General features: G+C 50.5%; 1 long non-coding RNA gene across 1 annotated transcript; it reads right to left on the minus strand.

Moving 5' to 3' along the window:
* Positions 1-13,257: 13,257 nt before the first annotated feature.
* Positions 13,258-16,333, minus strand: LOC121824449 (uncharacterized). The gene is made up of 3 exons (XR_006066343.2): positions 16,043-16,333; positions 13,952-14,199; positions 13,258-13,604 (listed from the first exon to the last, which is right to left on the minus strand). It is a non-coding gene; the product is annotated as an uncharacterized LOC121824449 (long non-coding RNA).
* Between the last annotated feature and the right edge of the window lie 1,732 nt (positions 16,334-18,065).

The raw sequence follows: 18,065 nt of genomic DNA on the forward strand, positions 1-18,065 counted from the left end.
CCACCGCGCTGCCCGAGGCCGCCCCGCGCCCTTCCCGGAGCCGGCTGGCTCCTCCCAGCAGCCGGCCGCAGCGTGCGTGCTTGCGTGCGTGCCTGCGCTCAGCTGTTCTCGGCAGCGGCGGGGACTGCGCCTGGAAACCACACCTAGCGGGGGAGCTCTTTGCGTCCTTACTCAGAGGCAGCTTCGCTCCTCCCTGCTCAGTTCCTTCTTAATGCCCTCCTCAGATGCTCTCCACCCCGTGCCTGGAATCAGCCCACACCCCCACAGTGAAAAGCGCCCCTTACCTGGAAACCTATCCCAGCTCAGATAGGACCTCATGCCCCCTCCCGCCCCGCACGGGAAATGGTGAGCGGCATGAGGACAGAGACTGAAGGAGCCTCTTGGTACTGTCCAGCCCAGGAATGCAAACTTTCTAACGAGAGGGTGTTGAACCTCTCTCAGGCAAACAGGGAGGGTGCCCTAGTTCCTTCTGCGGTAGACAATTTGGTGTACTCCGCGTGCCTCCACGTGGGCCCAAACCTGCAGCCTTCTGCACACACACCAGGCAAGACCTACCCAGAGGACTCTGGAGGAAGCCCCTAGACGACGGGGATGCTAAAAGCGTTCCTAGAATTCCACTTTTTCCTTCCTCCAGAGCCCACGAGGCTCGGCGGCCCCACTGGCCCCCAGATGGACACAGTGTGGTTGAGGACTGGGAAAAAGGTAGTGGGAAGAGGGCAGTGCGGGGGCTTCCATGTAGGCTGGGCAGGACCTGGCAGGACCCACCCTTCACCATGCTGTTAGGAGAGTCCTTGCGAGGTCACTGTGGCCCAGGCTCTTGGCCACATACACATCCCCATTACTGCCTTGGAAAGAAGAGAACCCCGACGTCCTCTTTGCTTTTTTGCCCTGATTTCCTCGGGGGGGACCCCAGCCAACAACTCCCTTATTCCATCTGAAAAGTGAGGGTGCTCCAGCACGACAGGAGTGGAGGTGTGGGGCCCCGACAGCGTAGCGCTGATATTGAGGCTCAACTCTTCCTCTGCCGAGGCCCCTTGGTACCCAGGCCCTCGTGGACAGCTCTTTCCTTCCGGCCTCACACTAGCCTGTAGGGAAGGTGCCCTGCTTCCTCTGGCTTACCCCTCACCTTAAAACCAACAGCCCAAAGCCAGGCTTGACGGTGCACACCTGCAATCCCAGCACTTGGGAGGTGGAGGGAGGAAGATCAGGATTTCGAGATTATCCTCAGCTAAAAAATTATTTCAGAGACCAGCCCGGGCAACAGAGGAACAAAGAAATGATTAGCAGCCCAAGAGACAGCAAAATCTGCATGCTTTGAAAGCCCACCCTGAGGTAGGGTGTGGGGGTGTGTGTGTGCTCAGTCCAGTGTCCCAGGGATGGGACTATGGTAGCTCTGGGTGGGCGACTTTTGGAACAAGCTGCCTCCACCAGGGCCACATTCAGTTTGCTAGAAATAGAGACAGAGGGCTTCTTGACTTTGCATCAATTTGCATAATGTCATAGACACATAATGTCATAGACACACTGTCTATTTTCAGGCAGTTTCCAGGTTCAAGTGCTGCCACCGCTGCCCTGAGGGGTGTCATGTCGAGTTGAGTTTCTTTTCTGTTCTTTCTCACCCACCCACTCTTACTGACCTACATCTCACTGCAGGAGCACACGGGGGCGGGGGAGGGCCGTCCAGGGAGAAGCCAGAGCTCTTATCACCTCCATCACCCACAGCCCGGCTGGTTGCTCAAGGGCAACCACAGCAGCAGATGAAGGACAGGGTTCAGGTACCCTGGCTCCTCTCCGGCCTCTGCTACCAGAACCTGCCAGTCTGAATGTTCAGCCTTCTGACAGTTCGGGGGGAGGAGGAGGAGGAGGAGGAGGAGGAAGACAGCAAGATAGATAAATAGATTAACCTGGGCTTGAGCCATCCAGAAAGCCTTGCTTGCCTCCAGATAATCATGTTAGGGCAACGAATCTAACCTTCAGCCAGCCACTCTCCTGGAGGCCCCCTCTGAGCGACCAGAGTCCTAATTTGCTGATTTTTGTTTTTCAAGACAGAGTTTAGAACTTAACCTTTCCTCCCTACAGTGACCAGGGTGGCCTCACACTCTCCACCATCCTGCCTCAGCTCCCCAAGTACTAAGGTTACTAGCATGTCACCATGCCCAGGTGGTGACAGATCTCTCTAAAGCATCTGATGTCTGGAAAGAAGTCAGTCCCTCCTCCCTCCAGCAGCCAGTCTATGCTGAGCGAGCGCCTGCCTGTCCCCTGGCTGAGCCTGTCCCATGGCTATATCCTTCACTAGTACCAACCTAAGAGCTCAGAGGCAAACACCCAAAAGGGCTGATTGGGACAGATGTCACCAAGCTCCTCATGACCTTGGCTGGTGCTTGCCCCTCTCCTCCAGGAGGGAGGGAGACTGGCAGAGCTTAAGAAAAGACAATTCTCACTTTATAGTGACTTGTCCTTGGTCACTGAGGCTCTGGGCTGGAGCTCCTCTCAGGGCTCCCTCCTGGAGACACTCTAGCCTGGTGTTCCTGTTGGAATGTACATTCCGCCTTCACTGGATACCAGGGCAATGAGTCTGGATCCTGGAAATCCCAAGGCAACTCAGCCAAGCCGATCAGCAGCAAGGCACTACCCAGAATTCCTAGTCTTTGGCGTCCAATCCCCCTGGACCTGCCTCATCCCTTCAGGCAGGCGTTTCCTGTTGATAAGAAGCTCCCTTACAAACACTGATAAAGAGATGAAAAAGGAAATCGACAGGCGGGTATAACGGGCATTTGGTCTGCTGCTTTTTACCCCTCCGCCACCCTCCCCCACCAACTGCTTCCCAGAACTAAGCAGAAAATAGGCCCCCACCTCCACACTGGGCCTTATTCTGGAGGTTCCAGGAATTTGGCCTGAAGACTTACATAGTTCTCAGAAGCCAGCCCTGGCACGGCCTGTCCCGGGAGGGGAGCTTTGGAGGCAGGAAGCACTGGGTGCCGAGTCCCCAAGTCCAGGGGCAAGACAGAGGCACAGGAAGAATGGTCCCACAGGTCGGTCCCTCTGGGCTCTTCCCTGCTTCCATCTTATCTCCCTCTTCCCAGAGGCCTGCCTGGATCCAAGTTGTGATTCGGTGGCTGGCTGGTCTATAATTAGTAGATTTTTCCCTCTTTCTATTCTCAGGCTTATTGATGGAAAGTCTCATTACTTTTGACTCTCCTAATTTGGAACCTATGATCCTTCAGGACAAAACATGTGGCAGACATTGAGCAAAGCCAAGCAAACAAGTTTTCAAGGCGAACCCTACTGGGCTTGTAGGGTTTGGCTTTGTGGCAGCTGATTTCTAACTACCCTGCCTGTAGTTAAGCCGATAGGCCACCAGGCGGGTGAGGAAGCTCGGCCTGCCTCTGGACTTGAGGGTGTCCTCACTCAGGGACAGAAGTTACCACGGTTTGCAGTTTTGCAATTCTTCCCCCGCCTCCTCCCCACAGACGCAAGCTGGCAAACACACACACAAAGTGGACTAGGTGGTTCTGTGTGCTCCAAGTTTAAAAATTAACTGGCCTGGGCATGTAGCACTGTAGTTGAACATTTGCCCAGCATGCACAGAGCCCTGGTCCCCATCCTCAGCACCACAAATAAAACAGAATAAAAGGGGCTGGAGAGGTGGCTCTGTGTTTAAGAGCACTGGCTGTTCTCGCAGAGGACCTGGAGGTTGATTCCCAGCATCCACATGGTGGCTCATGACCATCTGTGAGTGACTCCAGTTGTAGGGGACCTGAGGCCCCTTTTTTTGACCTCCTTGGGCACTAGGCATGTATGCACAGACATACAGGCAGGGAAAACATCTGCTTCCACAGATTTAACTTTCACATGGAGGAGAATGTTCATGAAGTCATTGCTTTCCTTATTTGTAGGCTACTTTTTTTTTTTTTTTTCCAGTGCTGAAACGAATCCCAAGTCCTTAGGCCTGTTAAGCAGTATCTCTGCTATGGGCCAAGGGGCCCAAGCCCTTGGCTGCTTTGGAAAATGTATGGATTCATGCAGTTCTAATACAAATGTGGGCGGGGAGATGCCGGCTCCCCATCCTCGCTGCTCTGCTGTCTGGGTTCTCAAAACCCCACAGAAACCACAGGTCTCAGCTTCTTGTGAGTCTGTCCTTCCTTCTGTCCTTCCAGAATGGCCTTACATTTACACAAATGGATTTGAATATGCATTTTTGCCTCCTCGTCCCTCAAAAATAAGCATATTATATACAATATTCTGTACCTTACTTTTCTCAGTCAGGTCTTCAAGGACTTTCTAAAGAGTATAGATAACTTTTCACCTTGTTTTTAGCACAATGTAGTATTCCACTGTTGGTCTGGGTTTGTTTTTTTTTTTAAGTTTTGATTTTTTTCCAAATTTTGGCTGTTACATCATTCTTAGCAAGTAAACCAGTATAAACATCAGTTTGCCTCATTCAAGTAAATCTATAACGTAACCTCTGAAAAGTGGAATTCCTGGGAATATGAATTTGGCAAAGGGCATCTGTTCTCACAGATAATAAGATATGAGATGGCTTACAGGGGAAGAGAATACAAGCAGGCAAGCGGACAAGTGGAAACAGCAAAGAACTCAGAAGCCAACCCAGGCACACCTGTGGACTGCTGTACAGATGCAAGGCATCAAAAATCAAAGAAGTCAAGCTGGTTGTGGTGCACACCTTCCATCCCAGCACTCGAGAGGCAGAGGCAGGTCTCTGAGTTCGAGGCCAGCCTGGTCTACAGAGTGAGTTCCAGGACAGCCAGGGCTGCACAGAGAAACCCTGTCTCAAAAAAACAAAAACAACTATAACAACAATATAAAGATGAAGTGAGAGCTCTTGAGGCTGAGGTGGAGGCTAGCCTGGGCTACGCAGGGAGTTTCTGTCTGAACAACAAAACAAAAAGCATTTGTGGGGGTGATGGACAGAAGCAAGTGTGTGAGCATTGGAAGCAGTGGGCCAGATATGTCTCTGTGTGTGCGTGTGTGCGTGTGTGTGTGTGTGTGTGTGTGCGCGCGCGCGCGCGCGCGCGCGCGCGCGCGCGCGCGAGCATGCTAATGTGTGTACAGCAGCACAGTGAGATCTTTAAAATACACAGGTGAAGCTGGACCTGAAGGATCCTCTGTGCAGTGCCAGCTCTTGCGACCAAGGCAGGGTTGCTGCCATGTAAAACCAGACTGGTCTGTACAGTGAGTGCCAGGCCAGGGCCACCCAGTGAGAGACCTCAAGCAAGCAAACACACACAAAGAATATATATATATGTGTGTACATGTACACACACGCATGCACATAATTGATTGGCAAAAGAAAAGACTGAAGTCGATAGCACAATGCCTTTTTATTTAAGTTTAGAATGCATACATATTCAAAACAACGTTACATCCTTAACAAGGATATGCATATATTTCAGGACATGGAGCAGCTCATTAGAGTGTTGTGGGGTGTGGGGAAACAGGAGACGTGTAGACGGAAATGGAACCGGGAAAGGAATTGGAAAATAATATCCGAGAGAGGCCTTGTCACCTTATGTAATGGATAGAAGGATACCGTATGACCTCCTGATTCACCTGACGCTGATGTGGAGGTGGGGATGGGGAAGAATCCAGACCACAGAGCTTGAGTCTTGACTCAGTCACTCTTGGGCTCATCATGATCTGGCAGGAAACAGACCAGGAGGCATGCCATGTCCTTGCCTTGCTGAGGTGGTTGCTTGTGAGCCACCAGGATCATGCAGGTCCAGGGCCTGGCCAGGGCTCCTGTTAGACAGAGTCACAGCAGCTGGGCAAGGTGGCACGCAAGCCCACAGTCTTGGCGATCTTGGCACTCAGAAGGTCGAGGCTGGAGGATCAAGAGTTCAAAATCATCCTCAGCTACCTAGGGAGAATCTGAAGCCAGGCTAGGCTACAGGAGAGTTGAGACATTGGATAGATAGATAGATAGATAGATAGATAGATAGATAGATAGATAGATAGATAGATAGATAGGCAGCATGTCAGTGGCAGAACATCCTGTCTTCAGGCTTACAGTGCTCCACGCCGCTCAGTGTCACTGGCTCTCCAGCCCCTGCCGCCCCCCCTCCAGGAAGAACAGCTCAAAGGGGAAATCCAGGGTTACATATATGTATTTGTATATTTCTCTAGTTTATTTGGATTAGCAAAGAGCTCTCCATCCTGCATTTACTGGCTGCTCCCTTTGGATCAATACTCTAGTTAGATCTTTTGAGAAACAAAATTTACATTCACGCCCCCACAGTTCCCTTAGTAACAATCTCGCGCCATCGGATCTGCCTGAGGTGGCAATGGCCTTTGGGAGCACCGTGCGGAGAATGACCTCACCTTGCTAGAAGCTGATTTCTGATGTAGCCAGTATCTTAAAAAAAATTTTTTTTTAACTACATTTAAGCAGACTTAACAAGGTCTTAAAATAGACACAAAGTGGTTTTACCCCACAAGGGGATTCTTAAAATATGAAAGTACTGTTTTTAAGTATAGTCAGTACTTCAGAACACGAATTTACATTGCAAACAATTTCTATGCTAATTACAAAGTATTCTTTCCTAACCAGTAGGTAATAGTTTGTGTTTCTGTTTATACCTGAAATGAATACAATTAATTCTTTCTTCTTTTCTTTTTAACTAATGTTCACTCATTCAGCATGGCCTTTCCTACTGGCCTGGTGGTGCACAGCTTGAAGGAGAAGGCAGGGAGAACAAGAGTTCAAGGACAGCCTCATCTGCATAGTGAGTTCAAGACCAGTCTAAAAAAGACAAAAGAAAAAGAAAGAGAGAGAGAGAGAGAGAGAGAGAGAGAGAGAGAGAGAGAGAGAGAAAGGACACCTTTGCACCATGCTTCCAGATTTACATTTTTTTTTTTTAAATTTCAGGTGTAAACTGGAGAATTTGAGGGAAAAGACATAAAAACAGACTCTCAGCACCTTCAACGCGTTTTTCCAACACTTTAAACTCTCACAACTGACGCTCCCAGGCTTTCTTGCTTTGAAGCCCAGGCTGTCCTCCAACACAGCCTTCCCTTCCAGGCTCCCTGCCTCCGGCCTCACCTCACTTTCTATTTTTTGAGACAGGATGGTAACTATAGCTCTATGTGGTTTACACTGGCCTCGAACCTGTGAGCTCGCGGATCCTTTGCCTCAGCTTCCTGAGAGCTGGGACTAGAGGCAGGTCCGTTCCCGGCTAAATTCCTCGCTCCTGGTCACCCTTCTAATCGAATCCACACACTTTTCCCACCAATGGATAACTTGCTCCAGGCAGAAAACCTCCACCCTCACCTCTCCTATCTCCCACCCCACCCCACCCCACCCCTCCTTCTCCCTCCTGTCCCCTTTATGGTCACATTATTGGAAAAGTGTCTGCCTGCTCATTCCCACTCACTCCTCAGCCTACTGCCTTCGGATTTTGCCATGGAAACTGATCTCTTGGAGGTTACCACTGGCCTCCTTGTTACTAAATCTAGCGGACCCTTCTCATTCCTTCCTCATTTAACAGCACTGACCACGCCCACCCCTGGCTGCAGGTGTCTGTCCCTCCACTCACCGCTGTGCCCGTCTGCCCCGTGCGGGGGTTCCTAGAACCTCTCGCCTTCTGCACCACCTCCCTGCGTCCTCCCAACGGGATGTGGTGTTAATGCGTAGAAAGGACCCCCAAATCTGTGTTTCTGTTTCTTAAGACGGGGTCTCAAGTAGCTCAAGTTGGCCTGAAATGCACTCTATAACGGAGGATGACCTTGAACTCCAGATGTTCTAACTCTAGCCCTGGAGTGCTGAGAGACAAGCACGCACTGCTGTGCCTCACCTGCTCAGTGCTGGGGACTGAACTCGGGGCTTCGTGTGTCTAGGTAAGCACTATAGCAACTGAGCTACATCCTCAGCTCCCAAAATTTGTGTCATGACCCCTCCTCTCTCTCCTGAGCTTGGGGTTTCCAGACTTCCCTTCTGCACAGTTCCTTGGCACGATCAAGTCTGACACCGATCCCCCCCCCAATCTGTTATAGCCCCTACCCGAGAGTGGCCTGCTCAACCAACATACAACCTACATTCATGTTTTCCTGCTCCCTCCCACCAGCTCCCCATGCCAGTCAGCTGAACCCGAAAGCTCGTCCACCTGCCTTCCAAGGCCTTCTCCACCTCTCCTCAGTTCCCAGCGCTCTTGCCTAGGCCACTGGGCCCTGTTCCTGTTCACCTCACCCGTCCTAGTCCACCCAGCTGGAAACGACCCCTCGGCTACAAATGCCTGCCACTGTCCCACTCAGGCCTGCAAATGTAGGAACACCTTGACAACAGTGACCAGCAGCTTGGGCCCCAGCTCCCTCCGCAGGCCGCCTCCCTCCCACCATCCAGCCCACTGAGTTTCTTGTCCACTCTTTGTTCCTTTTGCCTCCAGGCCTCTGTACACACTGTCCTCTCTGCCTGGGACATGCTTAGCCTGGCTAACTGGCACTCATCAGTAGATGTGGGTGGCGCGATGGAGCGGACCTTGAAGGGTGGCTCTGTTTCTGAGCTACATGACTTTAAGTCTGCCAGCTAACTTCTCAGGGTTTCCTCCGTAGAGAAGGGCATACCAAGACCTTCCAGGCCTAATGGGTATTGATTTTTTTCAACTATTTAACCTACCTCTACCCATCTGAATTCTATCCCTTCCTCCTTCTGCACGTATGGATGGCAGTGATCCCTAGAAACCTCACACTCAGCACAGCATGCACAGCCCACCCCCACAGGCGGCTGGACATCAGCCCCTGGCTTTTAAACTAAGCTCTGGAGTCCAGAGACAGGGTGCTGGACAGCAAAGAGGGCAGGTCTGAGTAGAGACTGAAGCAGACACATGCAGGAAGTGAGGCCCAGAGAGGAAGAGGCTGCCAAGAGAGAGACTCTCTTCAGCGTTTGACATCCTTGCTCAGTGACTGACTGAAGCCAGCTGCACTGAACTGTGAGAAAATCCTGCATTTCTGGACTAGACAGGGAGGAGGAAGGGGGTTCCCTGGAATTCAGTAAAGTCCTAAGTGACTTACATATCTTGTGAAACAACCGTGGTTGAGGCTAGGGATGTGGCTCGTTTGGTAGCCTGCAAAGCTCACACAAAGCCCTGGGTTCAATCCCCAGGATCACATAAAACCAGGTGTGGTGGGCGGGACATGCCTTCCATCCTAACACTTTGGAGGTAGAAGCAGGGAGATCTGGAATTCTAGGTCATCCTTGGCCACATAGTGAGTTTGAGGCAAGCCTGGACTTCAAGAGACCTTGCCTCAAAAGCAAGCAAGCAAACAAGATGCATTGGGAAGATGAAATGAGTCTGAGAAGCGGAGGTGGCCATTGCCACAGAGTTGAAGGCAGCCCGGTCTACGCAGTGAGGGCCGGGCCCTCCAGGGATACAGAATGAGACCATGTCGCAAGATAATAAACGTTAAAAAATTTAAAGAAAACTGGGCGGTGGTGGTGCACGCCTTTAATCCCAACACTCGGGAGGCAGAGCCAGGCGGATCTCCGTGAGTTCAAGGCCAGCCTGGTCTACAGAGCAAGATCCAGAACAGGCACCAAAGCTACACAGAGAAACCCTGTCTCAAAAAAAAAAAAAAAAAAAAATTAAGAAAACTAGAAATGAGATGTTTACATACGTAGAGGTAGCAATAATGGTGGTATATACTGAATGGACTCGTGCAGCATGGGCTGAGGCGAAGAAGTACAAATGTGTTAGAAATGCGGCCCAGTGCGGAGGAGCACTGTTGCACACTGTGAGTGCATTCTCTCCTCCCTTTATTCTCCTCCCTCTCCCTTCGTTCACGGGTCACACACCTCGTTCCTTTCTTCATCTTCCTCTGCTTCCCGGCTTGCTTTCAAATTCCTTTCTTTCCCCTCTTCCTTTTCAATTTTTTTCGGACACTATATTTTGATTATGTTTTCTCCTCCTATAACTGCTCCCAGGTCCACCCCACCTCCTACCCACCCAATTTTATTCTCTTTCTCTCTCCAAAATAAAACCCCTGAACAAACAAAACCCCCCACAAAAATGAAAATCAAGACGAAAGAACTAATGAGATTTTTTTAAATGCCCAAAACAAATCAAAATGAAGCAAAAAGACTTCCCCCGCCACACACACAAAGACAAAATGGAGTTAGTTTGTATTGGGCCAACCACTCCTGAGCATGGGGTCTGCCCTGGAGTGTGGGTGATGTACCCAGCGACACTCCACTGGAGAAAACTGGTTTTTCCTCGGCCAGAGAGTATCAGTTGCAAACAGCTTCTTGGTTCAGAGTGGTTCACTTTCCCCTCTCAGGTCTGGGACCCTGTCTGGCTTCAACACGTGCTGGTCTTACAGGTGCTGCCGCGGGCTCTGAGTTCATGTGTGTGTCAGTCTGTTTCTTCGGAATCATCCAACACCTCTGGATCTTACAATCTTTTCACCTCTTTTTCCAAATGGATCCCTGAGCCTTGGGGAGGGGTTTGATGGAGACATCCCACTCGGAATCGAGTCCTCCAAAGTCTGTCATTCTCTGAACATTGTCCACTTGTGGGAATACTTGTTCTCCAGTTGGTGGCACTGCTTGGGAAGGATCAGGAGGTGTGGCCTTGTTGGAGGCATGAGCTGTCGTTCCCAGTTAGCTCCTCTCTGCCTCGTGCTTGTGGGTCAATATGTAAGCTCAGCTACTGCTCCGGTGCCATGCCTGCCTGCCTGTTGCCACACTCCCCATCATGGTGGTCACAGACTTAGCCCTCTGACACCATAAGCCCCCAAATTAGACACTGTTTTCCTTTTCTAAATTGCTTTGATCATGGTGTTTTATCAGAAAAGTGACTGAGACATGGGTCTCTGTGTTAATTACCATGGACCGCAAGAAGAAGCTTCTCTGATGAGGACTGAGTGAATCTCTGATCTATGAGGATAGCATACAAGGAGTCATTGTATTGCTCTGTTCCTTCATCAGAACAATAGCAGCAGCTTTTCTCCCAGGCCTATGACCTATCTAGTCTCATGGGGTGGGCCTGAAATACAATCAAAAAGTGGTTGGTTACTCCCCTAATGTTTGTACCAGTCCACACAGCAGGCACCTGAGTGATCCTTCTTGCCTCAAGAACTACAGGAATGCACCATTCTGTCTTACCTGACAAGATCTTCTATAGCCCGGGATGGCCTTGAACTCCCTATGCAGCCAAGGGTGGTTTTGAACTCCTAATCCTATTGTCTCCACTTTATAAGTGCTGAGATTACAGGAGTGAGCCATCATGCTCCGCCCCGGCTGTTTGCTTTTCATTAAAAAGGAGAAGTATTGGATTTTGAAAACGAGGGAGGAAATTGCACATGCTCCATCCTACTAAATGGAAGTCATTTCTTACATTGTATATGAATTGCACATACTTACCACTGTGGTGCGCTTCCATTTTGTGTCTGGCATTTCTCAGTATCTCATAAATATTTAAATATTTCTAAAGCGTTTGTAATCATTTTAATGATAGTATAATATTTAACAGTTTATTATGTAGTTTATAAATCCATATATATATATATACATGTATATGTACACACATATTTCTTTTTTTCTGGCATAATCGTGCTTTGTGTGTAAGGCTATTTTAAATTCGGTTTTGGTTAGGCTGGGTTTTTTTTATTATCGTTGTTGGTGGGGTTTTTTTGGTTTTGTTTGTTTGTTTGTTTGTTTGTTTGTTTTCCATTTGTTTTTCTGAGACATGGTATCTCTGGATAGCTCTGGCTGTCCTGGAACTAACTTGCTCTGTAGACCAGGCTGGCCTTGAATGCAGTAATCCACCTCCCCTGCTGGGATTAAAGATGTGTGCTAACACACCTGGATAGCTTTCCTTTTTTAATCACAGAAACAGGATATACTCATCTTCGGAAAAGACTGTATTGCTGGGCATGGTGGCCCACACTCTTAATCCCGGTACTCGGGAGGCAGAGGCAGGGCCGTTACTGTGAGTTCAAGGCCAGCCTGGTCTACATAGCAAGTTTCAGTCCAGCCTGGTCTATGTAGTGAGGCCCTGTTTCAAAAAAAAGAAAGAAAAAAGAAAAGAAAAGAAAAAAAGAAAAAGAAAGGAAGAAAGAAAGAAAATGTTGATGATATAGTCAAGAAGAAATTATCTATAATATTTCACTGAACAGAGAGAGCTTGTAAACATTTTGCTGTATGTCTTTACAGCTCTTTTATGTATAATTTTAGATTATACTGTATGTATTTTATAACTTGTTTTTCCCAACCCTAATTATATATCACAAACATACTTTCATGTCATTACTTTTGAGTGTGTGTGCTCTTGAGGTTGCACTCTTGAGTCTTGTGGATGGTAAGCATGAACTCTACCATTGAGCTCTACCCCAGCCAGCCCCTGTTAGATACTTTTCTACAGGCTTTTGCTGGGAGGGGCGTTATACCTTATAGAACAGTTCTCTCCCTGTGAACATTGACTTGTCTACAGCTTTGGGAGCATGTCTGCTCACAGTATTTTTTCGGGGTGAATTCCCCAAAGTTGCAGGGCCAAGAAGCAAGAGGAGGTGCTGGAGCGATAGCCCAGAGGTTGGGGGCACTGGCTGCTCTTCCAGAGGACCCGGGTTCAAGCCAAGCATCCACCTGGTGGCTCACAGTTGTCTGTAGCTCCTACCCCAGGGGTTCTGATGCCGGCAGCCTCCACAGACACCTGCACTCATGCACATCTATCCATATGCAGGCATGCACACCTACGTGCAATTTAAGATCATAAATAAAAAATTTAAAAAGCATGTGGAGAGTCTTGGGAACATTTGTTAGGTGTGAAATTAAGAGGTCCAAAGTTTATGAAATTTGTAGAGGTTCCTGCTGTATTGCCGCTCTGCTCCTCCTGAGAGAGGAAGGAAGGAAGGAAGGAGGGAGGGAGGAAGGGAAGGAAGGAAGGAAGGAAGGAAGGAAGGAAGGAAGGAAGGAAGGAAGGAAAGAAGGAAGGAAGGAAGGAAGGAAGGAAGGAAGGAAGGAAGGAAGGAAGGAAGGAAGGAAGGAAAGGAGGGAGGGAGGGAGGGAGGGACGGAGGGAGGGAGGGAGGGAGGGAGGGACGGAGGGAGGGAGGGGTCAGGGGACGGCCTTGCTTTCAGGAGCAGAATTTTAACAGGAGGAGATGGGCTGGTTTTTTGTCCTCTTAGACAAGTGGTTCTCAACCTGTGGTTCATGACCCCCTTGGGGCTCAATCAACCCTTTTACAGGGATCGCATACTAGATACCCTGCATAACAGTATTTACATTACAAGTCATAACAGTAGCAAAAATGTAGTTATGAAGTAGCACAAAATAATTTTATGGTTGGGGGTCAACACAACGTGTACTAAAGGGTCACAGCGTTAGGAAGGTTGAGAGTCACTGACGTAGACCGTCCTCTGAATGGGGAATTAGATGGCATACACCTGTTCTGGAGACCAGCTCCTGGGTCCTCCCCGTCCTGCACCTTGCTTCCATGCGGTCCCCAGCGTTTCTAGGCCATGGCACACTTCAAAGGATGACGCTTCTGTTTTACTGGCTGCAGGACTCCGGAACTCACTTGTGTGTCTGAGGCCTCAGTTTGCCCATCTGTCCCACAAAGCCAAGTGTACACGCTCTGCAGACACGTCATCGTCTTCTAGGGGAAGAGGGGCAGCAGATTAAGTCTGAAACCCTGCTCCAAGCCCACCAGGAGGCAAGGGTGTTCAGCACTAGCCCTGTCTTTGAAATGAGGAGGGAAGGTGGCAGAGAAAGCCAGGCACTTACCTGCAATCCCAGCCCTCAGGAGAGGGAGACCGAAGAGTAAGAGCTCAAGGCCTTACTTAGCTACATCATGAGCTAGAGGCCTGGGCTACGGGAGACCCCTTGTCAAGAAAAGCAAAATGGAGGAGAAGGAGGAGGAGGGGAAGGAGGGGAAGGAGGGGGGTGGGCTGGAGGAGGGAAGAAATGGTGGTGGAGAAGTTTGAACCAAGGGATTTTGCTCACCGAGTCACGGCTGCTCACTTAGGGACCCACTGAGCACGGGGCAGCAGGTGGGGTGCGTGGGAACCTCCACAGACAGGCGGCCCCCAGTGGCTGGCTGCATTCTGGAGTTGTGAGAGCTAGCCCCCTATTGTAGTGGCTGGAACAGCAGTGGTGGGATTCTTTGGCTTTCATCAACAAAGCCCTTTCTCCCCCAGAGCGAGGCAGCCTCTGCAGGTTCCCATGGCAACAGCACGCCTGGGAAGGACCAGCTTGGGGAAAAACCAGATTTTACTGTAAGGAAAAAACCTGGCCTGAAGCCACAGGCAGGGCAAGCTGGGACAGGGGCTGTGCAGCGGGATTGGGTCCCGGGATAAGGACCAGAGAAGTGTGAACACTGACTCTGTGCAAGGTGCTCGGGCCCCTGGAGAACACTAAACGTGCTGTGGATACTACCTACGCGAGCGAGCCTCACGACAATCCTGTGGGGCAGGGGCCTCTGTTATTCCTGCCTCATGGGTGGGAAGACTGCGGTATTGTAAAGTTTAAAACCAGCAGCCTGACTTCAGGACCAGCATTCTTGGCCTCTCAGAAGGCACAACTGTCATTTCTACAGTCTCTGGCAACTGATAAAGGACAATTTCCTTCTATCCTCACATGCAAAAATAAAAATCATTATTTCACCAAGCATGGTGGTGCACTCCTTGGGTCCCAGCACTTGGAAGGTAGAGGCAGCAGATCTCTGCGTTCAAGGCCAACCATGGCTACAGTGAGACCCTGCCTCAAAAGAAAAAAATACAGAAATTATATCTATATTACAGATTAGGATCTTAAATGATGGGCCCCAAATTGCATAGCTCACAAATTATAGATCTGAGGTTTGAACCATGTCTGTCTACATCCGGAGGCCATGATTCTCCTCTACCATGTTCCCCCAAAATATTTCTTCACTTTTACACTTTCCCATGAATATATTAACCCATAAGCCTGGGCAGAAACCACAGCTGACTGAGATAGCTCTCGGGGCATGCGCAGGTATAGTTCGGGACCTTAATCTCTGTGCCAATTCTTTCCTACCCATATGCATTAGTACGTTTGTACACACATGTTCCCACAGGCATAAATGCAGGCCCTGGCAGGCTGACACTGTCCCAGCCAGCCAGGAGCGGATCTTCCTACCTCACATAGGCTGGCAGGTGTGCCTGCCCACGCCTGCCCGCTCGCTCCACCTGGGAGAGGCTATTCCCAGGCCTGTCTCCCCACCCCAACTCATCCTGTGTAATCAGGCTGGGACTTCCCAGGGGAGGGGAAACTTCCGGAGGTGTGTGAAGCCACTTGAACTTTTTGGTTTCTTCTTTCCAAACAGAGCGAGCTTTCTAAATAATCAGAGTTAGAGGCCGAGGTTACTTGGGGTAGGGGAGGTCGTCATCCTCAAAGGACGTTTCCCCGTACTGTCCTACCAGTATTCAGTGTGTTTTATGTCTTGTCCTTTGATTTTACTGGTTTGGGGATGGGGCCCTGTGACTTTTCAGGGTCCCCGACTCCTGTGGCAAGTACTCGTGGCCTAAACCGTCTATTGCATCTCTGGCAGATTAGTGAATTAAGTCCTTGCGTCGGATGGTGACATTTGTGGAGGGTGGTCACTCTATGGGGTTGAGCCTCTTGGCATCACCCTAGAAGGCAGGAAATTAAGACAAGCGCTTCTGTTGGGTTTTCCTCCTGGGGCCGGTCGAGGATGGAAACCAAGGGCTCTTGCACACTAGACAAGCTCTTTTCTGCGGAGCTGTGTTCCCAGTGATCTAAAGAGACCTCTACAGAAGAGTGGGGAGGGCAGGGGAAGGGAGGTGGGGGCTGGCAGAGAGGAGGTAGGGAGGTCAGAGTGCGGGACTAAGGCCAAATCCCCTGGCTCTCCTGAGTCCCGGGCCTCCGAGCCAGCTCTCTGGCGGCCCAGGCAGCCGGAGCTGGGCCTGTAGTAAGAGCAGGCTGGAGTGGCGGGTATGCATGCGGGCGGGCAGGCGGGCGGGATGACGGCGGCGGCGGCGCAGCACTCAGTCTGCGAAGTCCAGACTTCTGTCTCTCCCACCCCCTGGGAATTTCATAAATAAACCCCTGGACCTGTTCCAAGAAGAATTTCAAGGCTTCTCGGCGTGTGGTGTGTTTCCAGAAACACAACAATTTTACATGATGCCTGGTGTGCAGAGTCCTAAGTGACGGGTGGGGAGGAACGGCGGCTGGGCGTGCCAAAGAGGAGGTGGGCCTGTCGGGTCGGACCGGGTCGAGTTGGGCCTGAGTGGGCTGGTGAAGTCAAGGGTGCGGAGCGATTTGCGCCCGAACTTTGCAGCTGGCGGTTGTAACCTGGCTTCCCAGACACCCAGCCTGCCCCGGGCTCAGATTGCCCAGCCTCCCCTCCCCCAGCCCCGGAGCTTTGGCAGGGTTCTCCACCAGGTTTTTGAAAAGTGATGGGGTCCTAAAATAGTATGAAGTCTCTCTCTCTCTCCACAGAATGACGATCAGAAAGAGGGAGAGTGAGGAGCAGAGAGGACTCCAGGATGATGATGACGGGGGGGGGGGGGGGGCGGGGGGTGTATGAACCATGAGAAAGAGAAAACAGGAAATAGCCCGTGTCAACGCGACGGGACGAATCATCATGTATCCGAGAGGGTAGCTGGGATCATGACACCCAAGTTTGGCTAGAGGACCGTAGTTTTCCCACCTGGGTTTTGAGCTGAAAAGCCCACTCATTCCCAGGACCTAGGCCCAAGGCTCGTCTCACAGACTTTTTCAGTCTGTACGCAAGGAGGAAAAAAATGACAGCCTGCCCGTGGATCACTAGACTATGAAATGTCAGTGATAGAGGAATTGACAAAGCTGATAATAAATGTCACCACAAAGCTCGGAGAGCATCAGCCAACGAGACCCGAACCACGGGGAGAGAGGAGGCAATGGCTGCTGCCCTGGTCAGGGTGTGAGGGGCCTGGAGAAGACACACAACACACAGAGGAGGAGTCGTCAGTCCTGAGCTGCTAGAAGTATGGGAGTTGGTGTGCCTGCTGGGTCACGGGCTTCAAGGACAAAGACACTGAAATGAGGAGACGTGGAAATCTCAGAGGACCTCGCTAGGAAAGATACCACCCGACTGGAGGGTGAGGTTGGAGGGGGTGTGTGTGCAGACACACCCGTGAGCACACCCCAGGGAGCCTCCCTGTCTCGGCTCCTTCACCTTCAGCCTTTGCCCATTCTACACTGGCTCAGCCTGGCCCAGCGTGCCTTCCAGGCGCCTGCCACCATCCAGGTAACTCAGTTTTCTTGCCTTCTTAGTTCAGACACTCACAAGCTCAGCCAGTCTCTACATTGCATTTCATTGGGCCCCGATCGCCAGCCCTGGTACCATCAGCTGTGGTCAGAAGCCTGATCATACAACCCCACCCCCACCCCCGTGTGCACACCCCCTGGAGAAACAGGAATTGCTGGTGAGCATGGTAGACTCTAGACCGACAGGTGAGAGGGAACCTTCATGTGAGGGATCTTAGGGTTGTGGGAGGGTAGGGAGGAGAAACCAGGACAACAGGAAAACGGTTAGACTAATATTTGCTGAGTGACCTTGGGCTGGGGGCTCAGTTCCTCTTCTCTACAGGGAGCTGAATGATATCACTACTCGGTGGTTGTGAAAATGATACATGATCTGGGAAATCTCCCTAGGCAAGCTGGTGTTCAGAGACTGTGTCAGGGGCCAGTCTAGATGAGCAGTAAGTTCTCATTGCGAGAGGTATTAACTGCCAATTTGGGCAAGACACTTGTCTCTACTGGGCCTCAGTTTCTCCACCCTAAAATAACAAGATGAAAGCCAGGCGTGGTGGCGCTTGCCTTTAGTCCCAGCACTTGAGAGGCAGAGACAGTCAAGATCCCTGAGTTTGAGGTCAGCCTGGTCTATGTAGGGAGTTCTAGGATAGACAGCTACGCAGAGAAACCTTGTCTCACCGGAAAACTAAAAAATAAAATAACAAGATCAGACACAATGATTTAAAATCCCCTTCTAGATTTAGAACTTGGTGGTCTTGAGCAAGAAAGAAGCCTGTATGTTCTGGAGAAGAGAGCTTGATGTGCATGATGGTCTCTAGAGGCATGGGTATGCGGTAGT

This window comes from Peromyscus maniculatus, chromosome 20 (assembly GCF_049852395.1).
Source record: "Peromyscus maniculatus bairdii isolate BWxNUB_F1_BW_parent chromosome 20, HU_Pman_BW_mat_3.1, whole genome shotgun sequence".
NCBI classification, from domain to species: Eukaryota; Metazoa; Chordata; class Mammalia; order Rodentia; family Cricetidae; genus Peromyscus; species Peromyscus maniculatus.